The following is a 19,478-nucleotide window of genomic DNA, read 5'->3' on the forward strand; positions in this document are numbered from 1 at the left end:
CTGCCGGCCCATGTTCATCTTGGAGTCAACGATGACTCCAAGATCCTTTTCTGCCTCTGAACTGACGAGAAGGGAGTTCCCCAGCATGTAGGTATGGTGCTGGTTCTTCCTCCCCAGGTGCAGCACCTTGCACTTGTCAGTGCTGAATCCCATCCTGTTCTCATCCGCCCACCCCTGTAACCTGTCTAGGTATGATTGCAGCCTATTCCTCACTTCTAGCATGCCCACATCCCCCCGCTTCTTAGTGTTGTCTGTGAATTTGAACAGGTGCTTTTTACCCCCTCGTCCAAGTCACTGATGAAGATGTTGAACAACGCAGGCCCGAGGACCGAGCCCTGGGGGACCCCACTGCCCATGTCCCTCCAGGTCGACAATGTCTGTATGTAGATTAGAAAACCCCCCACAGCCTTTGTGGAAGCAGAACCTCAGCCGTTAGCCACAAACCAGGTGAAGCAGTAATTATCACGGCCTGCGTTATGCAGGGTTCAGTCTAGATGGTGATGGAGGTTGTGTCTCTTGTACTGGAAGTCTGGGAATGTCTTACACACCAGTTCCCTCAGGTGGGGTGAGTGATGTGTAGGCACACGCGTGTGCTCCCTTCTGAGGGCCTGACTCGTTCCAGCTGTGTGGACAGGAACTACAACTGCAGACTGTGCTGGGGACACTGATCATGCGACTGTACCTGGAGATGTTTCTTCTTCTTCCAGGAAACCTTCCCCAGTCCTCTCCAAAGAGATCCCGTGTCCTCTACGCTCTCCTTCTGCTGCTGAGCGTCCTCCTCGCGGCTTCTCTTGGTGGAGTCACAGCCACGTGTAAGTCCAGCACCAGTCCCAAACACAACTTTGGTGACTCAAAACTAGTTCACTGGATGTCAGTAAATGCAGAAAACCTAGTGTAGTGGGGCACTGTTGGTGCCTGCCACTTTAAGACTGAAGCTAAGCAGCCAGCAGGTGCTTGATTAAGGTGGCCATTTTAGATTCCTGGCTGTCTATGTAAAGAGGTCAGTTTGCTGCTGGCTGGGAAGGTGGTAATAGTGTGTGTTTGTGAGATTTTGTGCATCCTTCTGGAGGTAAGGGAGGCGTTGTAGGGGCTGGATTGGAGGCTCCTGGTCCTGGGCATGACCTAAAAATGCACCCTGCTGGGAGTGGGTGGCCTGGTGGGGCTCTGAGTGGCACGAGAGCCCCCAGGAAATGCCAGGTCAGTTATCACCCTGGTGAAAGGTAGGTAGGGGTGCTGTAACCCTAGCCCCCACCTTCAGGTATGTTGTGTGACACTGGAGGCAGTTGGGGCCAGGCATGGCTGTGGCCCCCTGAGCCCTGTGGGGGTGCAAGACCCTGAGAGGGAAAGTTGGGGGCCAGGCATGGCTACAGTCACCTGAGCCTTGTGGGGTATGACAGCCTGAGGAGGGAGAGTGGGGGCCAGGCGTGGTGGTGGCCACCTGAGCTTGCCAGAGAGTGAAGCCCCGTGGCCCCTGAGAGGAGGGGGCGGTGTGGAGATCTGAGTGAAGGGGAGTAGGCCCAGGTAAGTCTTCAGATGCCTGAGGCTGAAGTTTGGGCCAGGGGCCGAGTAGAGGGGAGTCAGCCCAACAGAGAGAGGGGCGAGTCCTGACCCCAGTAAGTCCTCTACTGCTGGGAGGCTGAGCATGGGTTGAAAGTAAAATCTTAAGTAGCACCGTGACCTGCTGCTCCAGGAGGGGAGTGAAAGTCCCCTGTGAGACCCTGGAACACCAGCTGTGGTGTGAGGTACCCCAGCTCCCACATCCAGGAAGGTGGACCCGAGGGAGAGAGAGTGGGGCTGGTGAGAGAGGCCGGAGGTAGAGTACCCCCTTGACTGGTCAGTGCTGAGGCCAGCACCGGGAAGGTCAAAAGGGCCAGGGGCCCTCTGTGAGAGAGGGCCTGGGGTCCTGCCTGGCCTTGGAGGTGAGGCCAGGGCCTGTGTGGCCAAAGGTCCTGTGGGGACCACGCCCGCGATGGGAGACATCATTCAGGCTGCCGAGCTCCCTGTAGCTGGCAGAGTAGGCTGCCTGAGCAGAGGGATCAAAGGGGGGTCCTGATGGGGGGATTCTGGAGCCCAGTGAGGGGCTTGTGTGACTAACAGCTGGATGCCATCTGCAAGGCATGGGCTGTGGTGTAGGGCAGGTTCGGAGCCACAGATAGTGCCCCCTTGCATGGGGGCATAAAATGGGCAGCCTCCTGCCTTAATTAATATCTTGATTGATTAAGAACAAGGCATGGCAGACAAGTCAGGTGGGAGGCATGCCTAAAGGCAAGTGGGGAACATAGCTCTGTGGCTAGGCGGGACAGTGTGTCTGCACTTTGCCACACCTAGATATATAAAAAGAACAACTGGGCACAAGCTGGAGCAATCAACCCTCAGGAAACACCATAATTAACACCACTGCCCGACCCTGCTGTGCTCTGCTGCTTTTGCCTGCAGGTTACCAGGTAGCTTTTCCTTCTGCCAGGTGTTCCCTGCCTTGCTGATGTGGGGCTGGAGGTAGATGAGAGCTCTGCACAGTGTGATCCCACCTTGCTTTCTGTGGAAAGCTTCCCTGCCTCATTCGCTGCTCGGCCAGGGCTCACTCAGTCCCAGCGGCACCTCCTGTGATTTGCAGCCTTGTCAGTGCAAATGGAATCGGGCCTAAAACGAGGGTCTTTTCTGGTCATAATCGCTGTGCATCTCGTCTTGCTGCGTCTCCTCCACAGCTTAACACTTTCCGCCACCCTAACAGGCATGATTGCTGCAGTGTTTGGTGATGCCTTTGTGGGCTCCATAAGTATTGTGGATGGAAATGCTCTCGGTCCTAGGAGATGTCTGGTTTAGAGGAGAAAGACACAGAGGATTAAAAAAAGGCTTCTGCTAATTCTGTGCTCCGAGCATCCTAGTCTAGCCATGCATTCAAAGCTAAGGTCCTCACTGTGGAGGAATCCTGTTCCAGCCGCCTCCTCTGCCCAGGGGTAGTCTGTCTCTCCTCTCCTTTGCTCATGTGTCTGTCACTCCAGGTGCTAAGCAACCCACTCTGCCTAGGTGTCTGAGGACAGGTAAGGGGAGGAACTCAACCCCTCCCTTGTTTTAAGCACTGACCTCATGGCATGGAGGTAGAGGCTTGAGCCATGTCACTGCTGTAGGGGACCAGTGATGCTTTTCCAACTGGCTGGTCGGCCTCAAACAACACTGGCCCTACTAATTCTTTTGCAAAGCAGCCATGTGGCCCAGAGGAACGGAGACTTCTTCAAAGCCTCTGCTTTTCTGTATTCAGGACATAAACTGTTCCACATCCCCCTGTCCTTGAAGAAGTTGTCCCTGTAGAAGTAGCTGAAAATGGGTTAAGCTGTACAGATGCAATGGCTTTGTGAGTACGTAGCTGTTGTAGATGGTCCTGGACAGCATGGGTTGTTGGTGAGTTGTTGTGGGGCCCCTGACAACCAATAAATGGGGCTTCAGGAGGAAACGGTCTTCCCAGTCTCTAAGCCAGTTCAACGGACTCGCATGTAGACGAGGCCACAGCAACACTGGCTCTACAGCCTATCGCCATACAGAGCCTCACGGGTGCTGTCATTAGCCAGGCACAGGCTCTTTGTTCTCCTCTGGACAAATGACAACCCTTCCCGACTCCCTAACCAAGCCTGCCCTGATGTCCTCCCTAGATTTCCAGGAGCAGCGGGAGAAGCACCGAGTGGCTGAAGCGGTTCAGGGAATCCGAGACTTCTGGAAGGAAAACAGCACCGTGAACGTGTCTGTCCTGGAGCAGACGGGTGAGCAGCAGCACAGGACAGACGGGGTCAGACCAATGGTCCCTTTACCCCAGCATCCTGTTTCCAACAGCGGCGGGGGTGGAGGCTGTAGAGGGAGAGCAACATGCTCCTTCCCCTATTCAACTCCCTCCCTGATGTCCCGCAGCACTGGGTGAGACATGCCAGAGGAAACGTCTCCGCTCGTTCTGTGCCACAGCCACGAGCAGATCCATCCTCCAGCTATGTGTCCAGCCCCTTGTTGCATCTGGCTCTGCTCTCTGCCCCACCCCACCTGGGGCAAAGAAGTACTCACAGCTACTGCACGTGGCCTCAAAAAGTCCTGTCTCTTGCTAGTTTTAAACCCATCACCTACTCATTTCAGTGTGTGCCCCCTGGTTCTGGTGTTCTGGGAGCTGGTGAACAACAGGCCCCTCTCTCCTTCGTTAACAGCTTTTTATAGACCTCTATCCTATCCTGCCTCAGCCTTCTCCAGTGGAAGAGTCCCAGCCTTTTCAGTCTTCAATTTGTTTTACCCCTGGCTGCCGCTGGCCCCTGCTCTTCTGTTTACTCACAAGAAGGAGCATCTTATGCCACTGGTGGCACTAGGGTTGGAGCATTTGCTCAGCCATGACAGTCCATGAAATGTACAGGAGGCAGGGATTTGGCGTGAGCCCTGTTCTTCGACCCACTGATTACCTGGAACAGGTGTTGAGCCAGTTTTTGAGCATCGTGTGCCGTCTTTGGGTCTCCTTTCTACTCTGAGGGGAAGCAGCCACTACCTGGGGCTGAGGAAGGGCAGGTGATGCTAGTCCAACTCCGCTTCCAAGTATTCAGTGGGCCTGATACCAGAGGCTGCTCCCAGCCCTTGCCTCTCATTGGCAGTGTTGGCCTTCGGTGGGGTGGGGTGGGGTGGGAGGGCACAGCCCTGTTTGGAGGCACGGTGGGGTCAGATGGCAGCTCCAGGAACAGCATCTGTCACACACGTCCTGTCCTGGTTTGGGCATCGCTTCGCATGACCTGCTCAGACTAACACCATGTGGCTGCCTCCTGTGAAGCCTTTCCATCCTTTCTAGGCCAGCAGCTGGTGGGTGAAATTCAGCCATTACTGGGCCTGTGGGAGGAGATCGTCTCGCCCTGCGCTGTGCTCCAGGAGCAACACCGTGAGTACCAGAGGCAAGCGCTGCACTCAGGTCTGCTAGGGCAAGGGTTGAAGTGAGGGGGAAGAGCTCCCCCACCCCCGAGCCAGGCCCAAGGTGAAGAGATCGAGCCCAGCAAAGTTCCCAGGACCCTCCTACACTGAGTGGGGCTTAACCCCCAGCAGAGCCCCTGACGCAGGACCTTTTGTCCTTAACTGGGAAGAATTTGTCCTCTTAGGGCAAACTGCCGAATGTCCCATTGGCCCCCGGCTGTGGGCACAGGAGCAGGATGTGGCTTGGGGAGCGTCAGCCACTGGGGCTTCCTCCTACAGTGGAAGTATTGCCCCATTCACATAATGCTCTGCCCTGGCTAATTACCTCCAGCCTCTCCACAGAGCTCATTAGCCTGCCAGAATCACCATGCTCAAGCAGATCCCCTTACCAGTTATCTCAGCCCTTGTCCCCTCAGGGTTATACAAGTACAAGGGGTGTCACCTTGGGACCCATCAAGCTGCAGGCAGGGCCCTGCCACTCTAGGCGCTGTACACCCAAATTGGGGGCTCACGGCATACTGTATCCAGGGTCCAGATGGAAATCTGGGCCTCGCTTTTCTCCTCAGGGCCCTCATTGTAGTACCTTTGCACTGTAACTCTGCCTCATGCTCCTGACTGCGTGGTTTTGAGAGTCCCAGAACTCACATCTCAGCTCCGTCCTCTCCTGGGAAGAGCAGGTGGGTGCAGGGATGTCTCGGGGACTTCCCTAACCACAGCACAACAGCCTCCCTGCCAAGTCCTTCTCCCCCACAGCAGTGAGGACATTGCTGCCCTGTAGCCAGGTCATGCTAATGTTGCTATCTGTGTCTGGTAGGCATATCTTGCCACGGAAGTCAGAAATGCATTTCGCTGGATCGGGCTGAGTGACCGCGCGGCAGAAGGCTCCTGGCGCTGGGCAGACGGCTCCAAGTACACGGCAGGGTAACGACACTGGGACACTCTGGCCTGGGGGGAACCTCTTGGGAACTTCTGCTGGCATCAGAGCATAATCCTGGGCTGGAAGAGCCCTCGAGAGGCCTCTAGTTCATGTCCCTGCTCCAGGCAGGGCCTCCCAGTCTGCACCGTCCCAGACAAGGGTTTGTCTGACCGACTTCCCCAGACAGAGATTTCCCCCCGCTTGAGGGACCTGCTTGTGTGCTGAACACCCTCAGAGCTGGAAAGGTCTCCCTCAGCTCCCACCCAGTTCTGCCAGCCTTTCCTCACAAGTCAGGTTTTCTAGACCTCTGATCCCTTTGCTTGTTCTGCTGGGGTCCCTCCATGGAGTCTTTGTGTTTCTTGAAGCCTTCCCCATCGCAGGCTTCCAGGACCTCTGCGCTTCTCTAGAGATGCGTTTTGCAAAGATGAATGGGCTCCAGCGTGACATGGTCCTAGCTCCTCACTCAGTAATGGCTGGAGCTGGAGGACAGGGGAAAAGGGGTTTACACGTAACCCTCGAGATGGTGTAGCTGTGGACAAGGAGAAGTGAGGCCCACAACTCCCCTGGCAACGGGGAAAGGGAAAGGTCCTGGTAGGGGAGGTTTGTGCCCCTGCGGGATGGGGGAAGGAGGAGAGGAGGAGCACACGGGGCACGTCTGCAGCATGGCAGCACAGCTCTCAGCCTTGCTGACAAGGAAATGAGCCCAGGCTATCCACTCCCGCCCCATGGGCATCAACAGCACAAGACAAAGGGGGCACCTGGGGCTTTGCAAGCCAGGCTCTGGAGTCCAGGTCTGAAGGAGACTGCTAGGGTGTCACCCCGCCTGCTCAGTTAGGCTCTGGAGTGGTGAGAGATGCGTGGGTGAAGCCTGCTGTGTCCCCGCTCCCCTGAAACCCGCCAGACACCCCCTCAGCAGCCGGAGAGCCCCCTGCCGACTCCCAGCACAGCCAGAGGGGAGAGGGCTCGTGGTGCGAAGGGGTTAACTCCTCGCTCCCTGGGAGGAGGCGGCTGCGTGGAGCCGGGCGGGTCAAGCCCCCGCCCAGGCCCCTACTTGGCCCAGCCCCCCAGGGAGCCGCGCAAACAGGCTGCGTAAACAGGCGCTCGAGTTAGCGCAGAGTTCGCGCAGGGGAGGGCGCGGGAGGGCACGAGACCCTGCCTGCGACCCCCCCCCCCCCCAGAGTAGTCAGCCCCAGCCGTAGCCAGCCTACCAGAGGCATGACACGGATCAGCACGTGCCGCACCCCGAGGGTCCCCTCGGGCTCTGTGGCCCCCACATCGGGCACCTCAGAGGCAGCCGCCCAGACGGAGCCCATGGTCCCGGGCTCCACGCAGACGGGGCCCCTGGCTCTTGGCTGCGGGGGCTGCCTGTCCCTTTTTCAGGCTCTGGGGCCCGGGAGCACGGCCACCTCCCCGTGCGGGGTCTGCTCCCTACCGGGGTCTCTGGCACGCCAGCCGGAGGAGCTCCAGGCCACAGTCCAGAGACTGCGTGCCATCAGGGACTGTGAGCAGGAGATAGACTCCTACTGCCAGGTCCTTCTCCCCCGGGAGCCGCAGGGGAGAGCTCCGTCTCCCTCCATGACTAAGGAGGAGTCTGGGACCTCCCGCTCTGCCCAGTCAGGGGCATGGACCAAGGTGGACAAGGGCCCCAAGGCCCGCCGCACCACGGCCCCTGCCCCACCGGAGCGTAGCAACAGGTTCGCACCTCTTGCAGCCCCAGCAGAGCCCACGCAGTTCCCAGCTCCCGCAGGCAACCCAGGCTCGACCGCAGCTACTGGCCCCGCTCTCCCCAAGACAAAGCGAAAGGTGTTTGTTGTGGGAGACTCCATCCTGCAGGGCACTGAGGGGGCAATCTGCCACCCCGAGCCCTTAGCCCGGGAAGTCTGCTGCTTCCCGGGGGCCCGCATCCGAGACACTGCGGAGAGGATCCCACAGCTCCTCCAGTACAGACCACTACCCCACGCTCCTTATTCACGTGGGCACCAATGACACGGCTCGGAGCACCCCCAGCCAGGTCATGAGGCGCTACAGGGAGTTGGGAGCGGGGCTTAGGGGTCTGGGAGCTCAGGTGGTGTTTTCGTCGATCCTCCCCGTCTCGGGCTATGGGCTGAGGAGGGAGAGGAGGATCCACGCGGTGAACCAAAGACTGCGGCGCTGGTGTTATCGGGAAGGCTTTGGCCTCCATGACCACAGCCCGCTCTTTGGCGAGAGAGGCAGCGAGCTGCTGGGAAGAGACGGCCTCCACCTCTCTCCCCTGGGGAGGAGGCTCTTCTCAGCCAGGCTGGCTGACCTGCTCCACCGGGATTTAAACTAAGCCCGCAGGGGGATGGGGGGACTACTGCCACTGCTGGCCCGCTGAGCGACCCTTGCAAAGCCAGCAGACCAAGGCACTTAAGGGAGTCCACCCCTGCCCCAGCCCTGGCACAATCTGTGGGCAAGGCAAGAGCCCCCAAGGACACACTTGCCTGCCTGTACACTAATGCCAGGAGCCTGGGCAACAAGCAGGACGAGCTCGTCCTCCTGCTCAGTGCAAAGAAATATGATGTCATTGGGATAACGGAGACCTGGTGGGACTCCACCCCTGACTGGACCACGGGGATAGAGGGCTATACCCTGTACAGGAGGGATCGTGTTGACAAAAGGGGCGGGGGTGTAGCTCTCTATGTGAAGGAAAGCTACATGTCCCTGCAAGCTGATGTTGGCGACCGGCATGGACAGCTAGAGACCCTCTGGGTAAAAATTCGTGGGGAATTCGGCACAGAGGACACAACGGTGGGAGTCTACTACAGACCTCCCACTCAAAGTCCTGAGCTTGACCAGGAGTTCGCCCGGGAGCTGACTGAGGCCGCTTGCTCCAGGACCTTGGTTGTCATGGGTGACTTCAACTACCCGGACATCTCCTGGAAAGATCACTCAGCAAAATCCGAGCGGTCGCAAAGCTTTCTCTCATGCGTGGATGACCTCTACCCGACTCAAGAAGTCTATGGGCCAACGAGAGGCAAAGCGCTGCTTGACCTGGTACTGGCTACGGGGGACGACCTAATCGGCGACCTAGTGATCGATGGGAAGCTGGGTGACAGCGACCACGAGCTGATCACCTTCACCATCCGCCGTAAAGCTGGCAAGTCAGTCAGCAACACAGAAGTCCTTGACTTCAGAAAAGCCGACTTTGACAAGCTCAAGAGGCTTGTCGGTCAGGCCCTCAGGGACCATGACCCCAGGGAGATGGGAGTTCAAGAAGAGTGGTTGCTTCTCAAGGAAGCGATTCTCAGTGCACAAGCTAAACCTATTCCAACACGGTGGAAAGGCAGCAAGAAGGCACAGCAGCCCCCCTGGCTCTCCAGGGACCTAGCGGACCTACTGTGGCTAAAAAGGAAAGCCTACAAAGGATGGAGGACGGGATTCACCTCCAAGGAGGATTACTCCGCGCTGGTCCGGTCCTGCAGGGAGCAAACCAGGAAAGCCAAGGCTGCAACTGAACTCCAACTAGCTTCAAGCATCAAGGACAACAAAAAGTCCTTTTTCAGATATGTGGGGAGCCGGAGGAAAAGCAAGGGCAATGTTGGACCCCTGCTAAACCAGATGGGGCAACTGACAACTGACACCCAGGAAAAAGCCAACCTACTAAATAGGTACTTTGCGTCAGTCTTTCATCAGTCACATGGGATGCCCCTGCCTGCTATGGGACAGGGAAATCTGGGTGAGGGGGATCCCCTACCCTCCATCAATGCTGACCTCGTGAAGGAACACCTTGAGAAGCTGGATACCTTCAGGTCAGCCGGCCCTGACAACCTGCACCCCAGGGTACTCAAGGAGCTGGCGAGCGTCATAGCCCAGCCCCTGGCACGGGTCTTCGAGAGCTCCTGGCGCTCTGGTGTAGTGCCCGAAGACTGGAAGAAGGCCAATGTGGTGCCGATCTTCAAAAAAGGGAGGAGAGTGGATCTGGCTAACTACAGGCCCATTAGCCTGACTTTTATCCTGGGGAAGATCTTAGAAAAGTTTATTAAGCAGGCCATCCTTGAGGGACTGGCCCAGGCTAACATCCTAAGGGATAGCCAGCACGGGTTTGTTGCAGGTAGGTCTTGTTTGACCAATCTCATTTCCTTCTATGACCAGGTGACCTATCACCTGGACAAGGGAGAATAGATTGATGTCATATATCTTGACTTCAAAAAAAGCCTTTGATCTGGTATCCCACAATCACCTCTTGGCCAAACTGGCCAGTTGTGGCCTTGGCTCCACCACGATCCGCTGGCTGGGAAATTGGCTCCGTGGTCGGACCCAGAGGGTTGTGATTGATGGCAGTCATTCATCATGGTGCCCTGTGACCAGTGGGGTCCCTCAAGGCTCTGTCCTGGGACCCATCCTGTTCAACATCTTCATTAACGATGTGGACATTGGAGTCAGCAGTGGACTGGCCAAGTTCACCGATGACACCAAACTTTGGGGCAAAGCATCCACGCCAGAAGACAGGCGGGTGATCCAGGCTGACCTGGACAAGCTCAGCAAATGGGCAGACAAGAACCTGATGGTGTTTAACACTGAAAAATGCAAGGTTCTCCACTTTGGGAGGAAAAACCTGCAGCACCCTTATAGGCTTGGCAGCGCTACGTTGGATAGCACTACAGAAGAAAGAGACTTGGGGGTCATGATTGACCACAAGATGAACATGAGCCTGCAACGCGATGCTGCGGCCAGTAAAGCGACCAAAATGCTGGCGTGCATCCATAGATGCTTCTCGAGCAAATCCCGGGACGTCATTCTCCCCTTGTACTCGGCCTTAGTGAGGCCGCAGCTGGAGTACTGCGTCCAGTTTTGGGCTCCACAATTCAAAAAGGATGTGGAGAAGCTGGAGAGAGTCCAGAGGAGAGCCACGCGCATGATCAGAGGTCAGGAAAACAGATCTTACGATGACAGGCTGAGAGCCATGGGGCTCCTTAGCCTGGAAAAGCGCAGGCTCAGGGGTGATCTGATGGCCACCTACAAGTTTATCAGGGGTGACCACCAGGATCTGGGGGAACGTCTGTTCACCAGAGCACCCCAAGGGATGACGAGGTCGAACGGTCACAAACTCCTGCAAGACCGCTTCAGGCTGGACATAAGGAAGAATTTGTTTACTGTCCGAGCCCCCAAGGTCTGGAACAGTCTGCCAGCGGAGGTGGTTCAAGCACCTACATTGAACGCCTTGAAGAGTAAATTGGATGCTTATCTTGCTGGGATCCTATGACCCCAGCTGACTTCCTGCCCTTTGGGCAGGGGGCTGGACTTGATGATCTCCCGAGGTCCCTTCCAGCCCTAATGTCTATGAAATCTATGAAATTGTCTGCTGGCTGATGTGGGCAGACAGAGCTCATGGTACCATGATGCAGAGAAGCCCTAGTGAGCGTGGTAAGGATGAGGTAGCAGAGGAGCTCCCAGACCTGCAGGCACAAGGGAGCGGGGGACGTCATAGGCTCCCCCTGACATAGCCGGGGAGGGGAGGGCACTAGATGCCACATCCTATTCTACCTCTTGAGTGTGAAAGTGCACTTGGGCACCCAAATATGGTTTCGTTCTCCCATTTCAATCCCTGGAAAACTGGAAATGCAAATGGTGGGTGGGTCCTGTTACTCCTCACGGCTTTTTGCAGACATGGTGAAGGGTGACATTGTCTTACATAGTAGATGCGCTCAGAGATTTTCAGGACACAAACAGGGTGACACAGAAGCACACCTAAAAGGGGAAAGACAAGCTGGCCCTAGGAGTCTGTAGTGACCTTTGCCTACAGAAGCTAAGAGCCTAATAAGATGAACATGGGCCGGCAGTGTGGGGACGCGGTCAGGAAGGCCAACCGCACCTTGTCCTGCATCCACAGATGCATCTCGAGCAGGTCCAGGGAGGTGATCCTCCCCCTCTACGCGGCACTGGTCAGGCCGCAACTGGAGTACTGTGTCCAGTTCTGGGTGCCACACTTCAAGAGGGACGTGGACAGCATGGAGAGGGTCCAGAGGAGGCCACTCGCATGATCAGGGGACAACAGAGCAGGCCCTACAGGACCTGAACCTGTTCAGCCTCCACAAGAGAAGGCTGAGGGGGATCTAGTGGCCTGTTACAAACTAGTCAGGGGGGATCAGCAGGCATTGGGGGAGTCCCTGTTCCCCCGAGCACCGCCAGGAGTGACCAGGAATAACAGTCACAAGCTGGCAGAGGGGAGATTTAGGCTAGACATCAGGAGGCGCAACTTCACGGTCAGGACGGCTAAGATCTGGAACCAACTTCCAAGAGAAGTGGTGCAGGCTCCTACTCTGGGGGGCTTTAAGAGGAGGTTAGATGTACACCTAGCTGGGGTCGTTTGACCCCACTACTCTTTCCTGCCATGGCAGGGGGTCGGACTCGATGATCTGCTCAGGTCCCTTCTGACCCGACCAACTATGAAAAGACGTGGTGCATGCCAGCTGAAGTCCCCAGCCTTAGCTGTAGCCAATATCCTATGACTTTGGGGAGGCTTAACCACAACCCCTGCACCGTGACCCCTGCCTTGCACATATAACAGAAAAAAGGTGGTGGGGCAGTAAATAGCAGATCCTAGAATCCAGGGCAATGCACGTGGCAGAAAATAGGCGTTGCTATGCCTAGATCATCCCCAAGCAGTGGTTATCCAGCTTCTTCTTGAAAGGCTCCAGGGATGGAGAGTCCACAACTTCCCTGGGCACCTACTCCAATGCCACACTATTCTCACACTGATGAAGGTTTCCAGATATCCGGTCTAAACTCACGTGCTCTGAATCATCTGCTCAGCACTTGGAGAGAAAAGATACTTTCCCTCTTCAACATCGTAGCCCTTCCAGTATTTGCAGACTGTTACAGAATCCCTTAATTAAAACACCTTTTCCACAACATGAGCATTGAATCATATAAAATCAGGGTTGAAAGCAGGACCAGCCCCAGTTGGGTCATTCCAGCCAGGGCTTTGTTGAGCTGGGCCTTAAAAACCTCCAGGGATGGAGTCTCCAGCACCTCTCTTGGTAACCCATTCCAGTGTGTCACCAGTCTCTTAGCAAGAAAATCTTTCCTAATATCCAACCTCAACTTCCCTTGCTGCAGCTTGATCCCACTTCTCCTTGCTCTGGCATTTGCCCCCACTGAGACCAGCCCAGCTCCATCCTCTTTGCAGCCCCCCTGCAGGGAGGTGAAGGCTGCTATCAAATCTCCCCTCAGTCTTCTTTCTCCAGGCTATATAAGCCCAGTTCCTCCCAAGTCATGTCCCCCAGGCCCCTCAGCACTTTCATTGCCCTCTGCTGGCTATTTCCAACTTGCCCACATGCTTTCTGTACTGGGGGCCCCACAACTGGACCCAGTACTCCAGATGTGTACTCACCAGTGGAGCACAGAGGGGAATAATTACTTCCAGTGATTTGCTGGCAATGCTCCTACCAATGCAGCCCAGGATGCCATTACCCTTCTTGGCAACATGGGCACACTGCTGGCTCCTATCCAGCTTCTCGTCCCATCACCCCAAGGTCCTTTTCTGCAGAGCTGCTCTTTAGCCAGTCAGTCCCATGCCTGTAGCAGTGTCTGGGGTTGTTCCATCCTAAGTATGGGACTTTGCACTTGTTCTTGTCTGACCTCATGCAATTTGTCTAGTTGACTCTGAATCTTAGCCTCACCCCCTCATGTTGCTATTACTCCCTGCAGTTTGGTGTCATCCATGAACTTGCTTAGGGTGGACTGCATCCCATCTTCCAGATTGTTAAGGAAGATACTGAACAAAACCTGCCCCAGAACCAACCCCTGGCCACTCCACTTGATCCTGCCTGCCAACTAGACCTTGAGCCATTGATCACTACCTGCTGAGTCTGATCCAGCCAGCTTTCTGTCCACCTTACAGTCCACTCATCCAACCCAGACTTCATTATCTTGTTTGCTAGGGCTAGGGCTTCTCTGCATCATGGTACCATGAGCTCTGTCTGCCCACATCAGCCAGCAGACAATTTCATAGATTTCATAGACATTAGGGCTGGAAGGGACCTCGGGAGATCATCGAGTCCAGCCCCCTGCCCAAAGGGCAGGAAGTCAGCTGGGGTCATAGGATCCCAGCAAGATAAGCATCCAATTTACTCTTCAAGGCGTTCAATGTAGGTGCTTGAACCACCTCCGCTGGCAGACTGTTCCAGACCTTGGGGGCTCAGACAGTAAACAAATTCTTCCTTATGTCCAGCCTGAAGCGGTCTTGCAGGAGTTTGTGACCGTTCGAACTTGTCATCCCTTGGGGCGCTCTGGTGAACAGACATTCCCCCAGATCCGGTGGTCACCCCTGATAAACTTATAGGTGGCCATCAGATCACCCCTGAGCCTGCGCTTTTCCAGGCTAAAGAGCCCCATGGCTCTCAGCCTGTCATTGTAAGATCTGTTTTCCTGACCTCTGATCATGCGCGTGGCTCTCCTCTGGACTCTCTCAAGCTTCTCCACATCCTTTTTGAATTGTGGAGCCCAAAACTGGAAGCAGTACTCCAGCTGCGGCCTCACTAAGGCCAAGTACAAGGGGAGAATGACGTCCCAGGATTTGCTTGAGAAGCATCTATGGATGCACGCCAGCGTTTTGGTCGCTTTACTGGCCGCAGCATCGCATTGCAGGCTCATGTTCATCTTGTGGTCAATGATGACCCCCAAGTCTCTTTTTTCTATAGTGCTAACCAACGTAGCACTGCCAAGCCTATAAGGGTGCTGCAGGTTTTTCCTCCCAAGGTGGAGGACATTGCATTTTTCGGTGTTAAACACCATCAGGTTCTTGTCTGCCCATTTGCTGAGCTTGTCCAGGTCAGCCTGGATCACCCGCCTGTCTTCTGGCGTGGATGCTTTGCCCCAAAGTTTGGTGTCATCGGTGAACTTGGCCAGTCCACTGCTGACTCCAATGTCCACATCGTTAATGAAGATGTTGAACAGTATGGGTCCCAGGACAGAGCCTTGAGGGACCCCACTGGTCACAGGGCACCACGATGAGTGACTGCCATCAATCACAACCCTCTGGGTCCGACCACGGAGCCAATTTCCCAGCCAGCGGATCGTGGTGGAGCCAAGGCCACAACTGGCCATTTTGGCCAAGAGGTGATCGTGGGATACCAGATCAAAGGCTTTTTTGAAGTCAAGATATATGACATCAACCTCTTCTCCCTTGTCCAGGCGATAGGTCACCTGGTCATAGAAGGAAATGAGATTGTTCAAGCAAGACCTACCCGCAACAAACCCATGCTGGCTATCCCTCAGGATGTTAGGCTGGGCCAGTCCATCGAGGATGGCCTCTTTAATAAACTTTTCTAAGATCTTCCCCAGGATAGAAGTCAGGCTGATGGGCCTGTAGTTAGCCAGATCCACTCTCCTCCCTTTTTTGAAGATCGGCACCACATTGGCCTTCTTCCAGTCTTCGGGCACTACACCAGAGCGCCAGGAGTTTTCAAAGACCCGTGCCAGGGGCTGGGCTATGACGCTCGCCAGCTCCTTGAGTACCCTGGGGTGCAGATTGTTGGGGCCGGCTGACTTGAAGGTATCCAGCTTCTCAAGGTGTTCCTTCATGAGGTCAGTATTTATGGAGGGTAGGGGATCCCCCTCACCCAGATTTCCCTGTCCCATAGCAGGCATGGGGTGAGGTGAGCACGCTAGTAGGGAGGGAAAGACTGCAGCAAGACCTGGATAGGTTACAGGGGTAGGCTAACATAAACAGGATGTGCTTCAATACTGACAAGTGCAGGGTGCTGCACGTGGGCAGTAGGAACGAGCAGCACACTTATAGAATAAGAAACTCCCTTCTTGAGAGCACAGAGGCGGAAAGGGATCTTGGAGTCATTATTGACTCCAAGATGAACATGGGCCGACAATGTGAGGTCACGGTTGGCAGGGCTAACCGCACCTTGTTGTGCATCCACAGGTGCATCTTGAGCAGGTCCAAGGAGGTGATCCTCCCCCTCTATGCGGCACTGGTCAGGCCGCAGCTGGAGGACTGCGTCCAGTTCTGAGCGCCGCACTTCAGGAGGGATGTGGACAGCATGGAGAGGGTCCGGAGGAGGCCACTCGCATGGTCAGGGGCAGCAGGGCAGGCCCTATGGGGAGAGGCAACGGTACCTGAACCTGTTCAGCCTCCAAAAGAGAAGGCTGAGGGGGGATCTGGTGACTGTCTATAAACTCACTAGCGGGGACCAGAAGGGTTTGGGAGAGACCTTGTTTCCCTGAGTGCTGCCGCCCCCCCCCCCCCCGGCGTAACAAGGAATAATGTACATAAGTTGTTGGAGAGGAGGTTTAGATTAGACATCCGCAAGAAGTACTTCACGGTCAGGGTGGCTAGGATCTGGAGCCAACTTCCAAGGGAAGTGGTGCTGGCTCCTGCCCTGGGGATCTGTAAGAAGAGGCTTGATCTTGATGCCTACCTGGCTGGAGTCATCTGAGCCCAGTTTTTCTCCCGCCCAGGCGGGGGGTCGGACCTGAAGATCTACAAGGTCCCTTCAACCTGACTTCTATGATTCTATGAATTAAGGATGAGTGCTAAATTTGCCCTTTTCCAATCATCCAGGATCTCACCCAATTGCCATGAGTTTTGAAGGAGAATGGCCAGTGGCTCTGCAATCACATCAGCCAAATCCCTCAGCACCCTTCACTGCATTGCATCTAACCCCATGGACTTGCACATGTCCAGATTTTCAAAATAGTCCCTAACCTGTTCTTTCACCACTGAGGGATGCTCCCCTTCTTCCTAAACGGTGCTGCCTGGTGCAGTAGTCCGGGACCTGATCTTGCCCATGAAGATTGTGGTAAAACAGACAATGAGCACTTCAGCCTTTTCATCACCATCTGTCACTACGTTGCCTCCCCCATTAAATAAGAGACCCACACTTTCCCCGAGCTTCCTTCTGTTTCTGACATACTTGAAACCCTTCTTGCTCCCCTTCACATCCCTTGCTAGCTGCTTTGGCTTTCCTGATTTCATCCCTGCATGCCCGAGCAATATTGTCATACTTCTCCCTACTAATGTGTCCAAGCTTCCACTTCTTGTAAGCTTCCTTTTTGTCTTTAATCTCACTGAAGAGTCCTCTGCTAATCCAAGCTGGCCACATGATGTACTTGCTAGTCTTCCTGCCTATTTGGATGGTTTGTTCCTGCATCCTCAGTAAGGTATCCTTAAAGTACAAACATCTCTTCTGGACTCCTTTCCCCTTCAGACTGGCTTCTCACAGGATCCTACTCTTCATTACCCAGAGGGAGTGAAAAGCTGCTTTTCTGAAGGGCACAGTCCACACTCTCCTGATCTCCTTCCTTTCTTTTGTCAGGATCCTGAACTCAAGCCTCTTGTGGTCACTGCTGCCCAACCTGCCATCCACTTCTACATTCCCCACCAACTCTTCCAACTTGGGGAGCAGTAGGTCAAGAAGAGCAGTCCCCCTTGTTGCTCTCTGCAACACTTGCACCAGGAAGTTGTCTCCAACATTGTCCAAAAGCCTCCTGGATTGCCTGGGCATTGCTGTATTGCCCTCCCAGCAGATGTCAGGGGGATTGAAGTCCCCCATGAGAACCAGGGCCTGTGATCTGGAGGTTTCTGCTAATTGTCTGAAGAAAGTCTTATCTTCCTCATCCTCCAGGTCTGGTGGTCTATAACAGACACCCAACATGACATCAGCCTTGTTGCTGTCCCCTTGAACCTTAACCCAGAGACTACTGGTTTCACAGTGAAGCTCTTAGCAATCATACAGCTCTTTTACAAATAGCACAAATCCTGTGGGGTGATTTCCTTTTCCCCAGCAATCAGGCCCTGGAAAAGGAGGCCTGGCCCCCTGACCTGGGTCCAGGTAGGGAAACTGGACCCGAGAGCTGGCCAGTAGGGCAGAGTGGCTGCCCCTGAAGCGCCCTGGAGCCACGGGAGGTTGTCCGGCTGAGGACCGGAGCTGCAGGCGGTGGCTCAGGCGCACAGGCAGTGCATGGTGGATCCCCTGCTGGGACCAAAGCCACGGGTGGCAGCTCAGACATTCGACCCTGACAGGGATGCTGGGAGCTGGGTGCACTGGCAGCACATGGTAGGGACCCAAGCCCCAAGCTGCAGGCGGTGGCTCGGGCATCTGACCCCCTGGCAAGAAAGCCAGGAGCTTGGCACGCAGGTGGCACGCGGCAGGATCAAAGCCCCGAGCCTGCACGCAGCAGCTTGGGTTTTCTGATCCCCAGTGTGAGGCTGGGCAGCTTGGTATGCAGACAGCATGTGGAGGATCCTGGAGGGACTAGAGCCTGGGGCCACAGACAGCAGGCCAGGCATTGATAGCTCAGTGGTAGAGTTGTCGTGGATTGCCTCTGCTAGATGTACATGTGTACCTCACTGTTACTGAATCCTCTCTTGCTCTCCTGCACCCGTTGCCCTCCCCACTTGTGTCATATAACCTGGGTCTTTTCCTATTTAACCAGTATATGGTTGCGTTCCAACTGGTCTCTGTTCTACTTCATAGGGGATAGGAAAGGAGCGGCTACCCCACCCACAGCGCACTAGCACTTGCTAAATCCCTTCAATTGGACAGGGGGGTACCTTGTCTGAGAACCACCCAGGTTACATGATCAATAAACTATTTTAGAAACTAAAGGACTTGCATTTGGAGAAATTTAAAATATTCTCATTTGGAGAAAGATTAAAGCATATTCTTAAGACAATATCAGTCCTGTTTGCTTCCACTGTTTGGGAGGAGCAGCACTTTCCCTCTTGCTCTTAAGGCAAAGTGACACTCAAAAGCACCAAAGACAAAGGATCAGACAGGGCCCCAGGGATGGACGGACCGGGCAGCAGTGAGGGCCACTGAACAGCTACTGGAGGGGAGGTCACTGCTGGGGAGGCAGGTGGCAAGTTTACCTCTCAAGTCACACCATCTCCAGATTGCTGACCAGCTGTCACCGGCCTTTCATTCCCCACTTCCTCGTGTGATGCCTTTTCCTACTCAGCTAATGAAATCTCCCAAGTGTGGAGTGTTTCCTCCCTGTGAAGGCACTGCACCCTTCTTCTGAACAAACTGGGCTCCCTGGGTCTCTCCGTGGAAGGCAATTTCTGCAGTCCATGAATCATCTGGTGACCCTTCTCTGCTCCGTTCCATCTTCAGCCTCCTTTAACACTGATAGCAGTTTTCCCATGTTCCAGACTCAGTCTTGGTGCCACTGCACTCACCAGCTCACCTCAAGTGAGACAGGCCCACTGCTCGTCTCCTCACAGGACACTCCCAGTACAGAAACTCCTAACAGCAGCTCCAGGCAGATGCAGACACCCGAGTTGTGTCTGAGAAACTTACTGCTCCAAAGAGGAAATGGCTCCATCCCTGCAGCTCGAAATTCACCTTCTGGTCCCACTGGCATGGAGGTGCTCCCCTCACTCACTGCAGGCTGTGATCCACTGAACCAGTATCCCCCAAGCACAGCCCTGCCACCTGTCTACACGCAGCACAGGCTGGCCTCTGCACCTCTTGTTAGCTTGGGCAAGGACATGTTGGCACCAGCCCCAGCCCTACAAGCAGCCCAAAGGCAGTGCAGGATCCTCTGGAAGTATGTCCACCCACAAAGAAGTCAGTGCAGGCAGAAGTGCACAGGTCCTGGTAGCTCATGCTGGTGGCTTTAAGTGTAACTGTGTGATCAAACACAGGAAATGCATGGAACA

The 19,478-nt window shown here is 55.2% G+C and overlaps 1 protein-coding gene across 1 annotated transcript in view; it reads right to left on the reverse strand.

The window, feature by feature from the left end:
* The window catches only part of LOC149869885 (uncharacterized), a 499,172-nt gene that overhangs the window by 329,807 nt on the left and 149,887 nt on the right, over positions 1 to 19,478 (reverse strand). The window lies entirely within an intron of this gene.

The sequence above is a fragment of the Crocodylus siamensis genome, chromosome 2 (genome assembly GCF_052110815.1).
Source record: "Crocodylus siamensis isolate JL-2025a chromosome 2, ASM5211081v1, whole genome shotgun sequence".
Classification (NCBI taxonomy): Eukaryota; Metazoa; Chordata; order Crocodylia; family Crocodylidae; genus Crocodylus; species Crocodylus siamensis.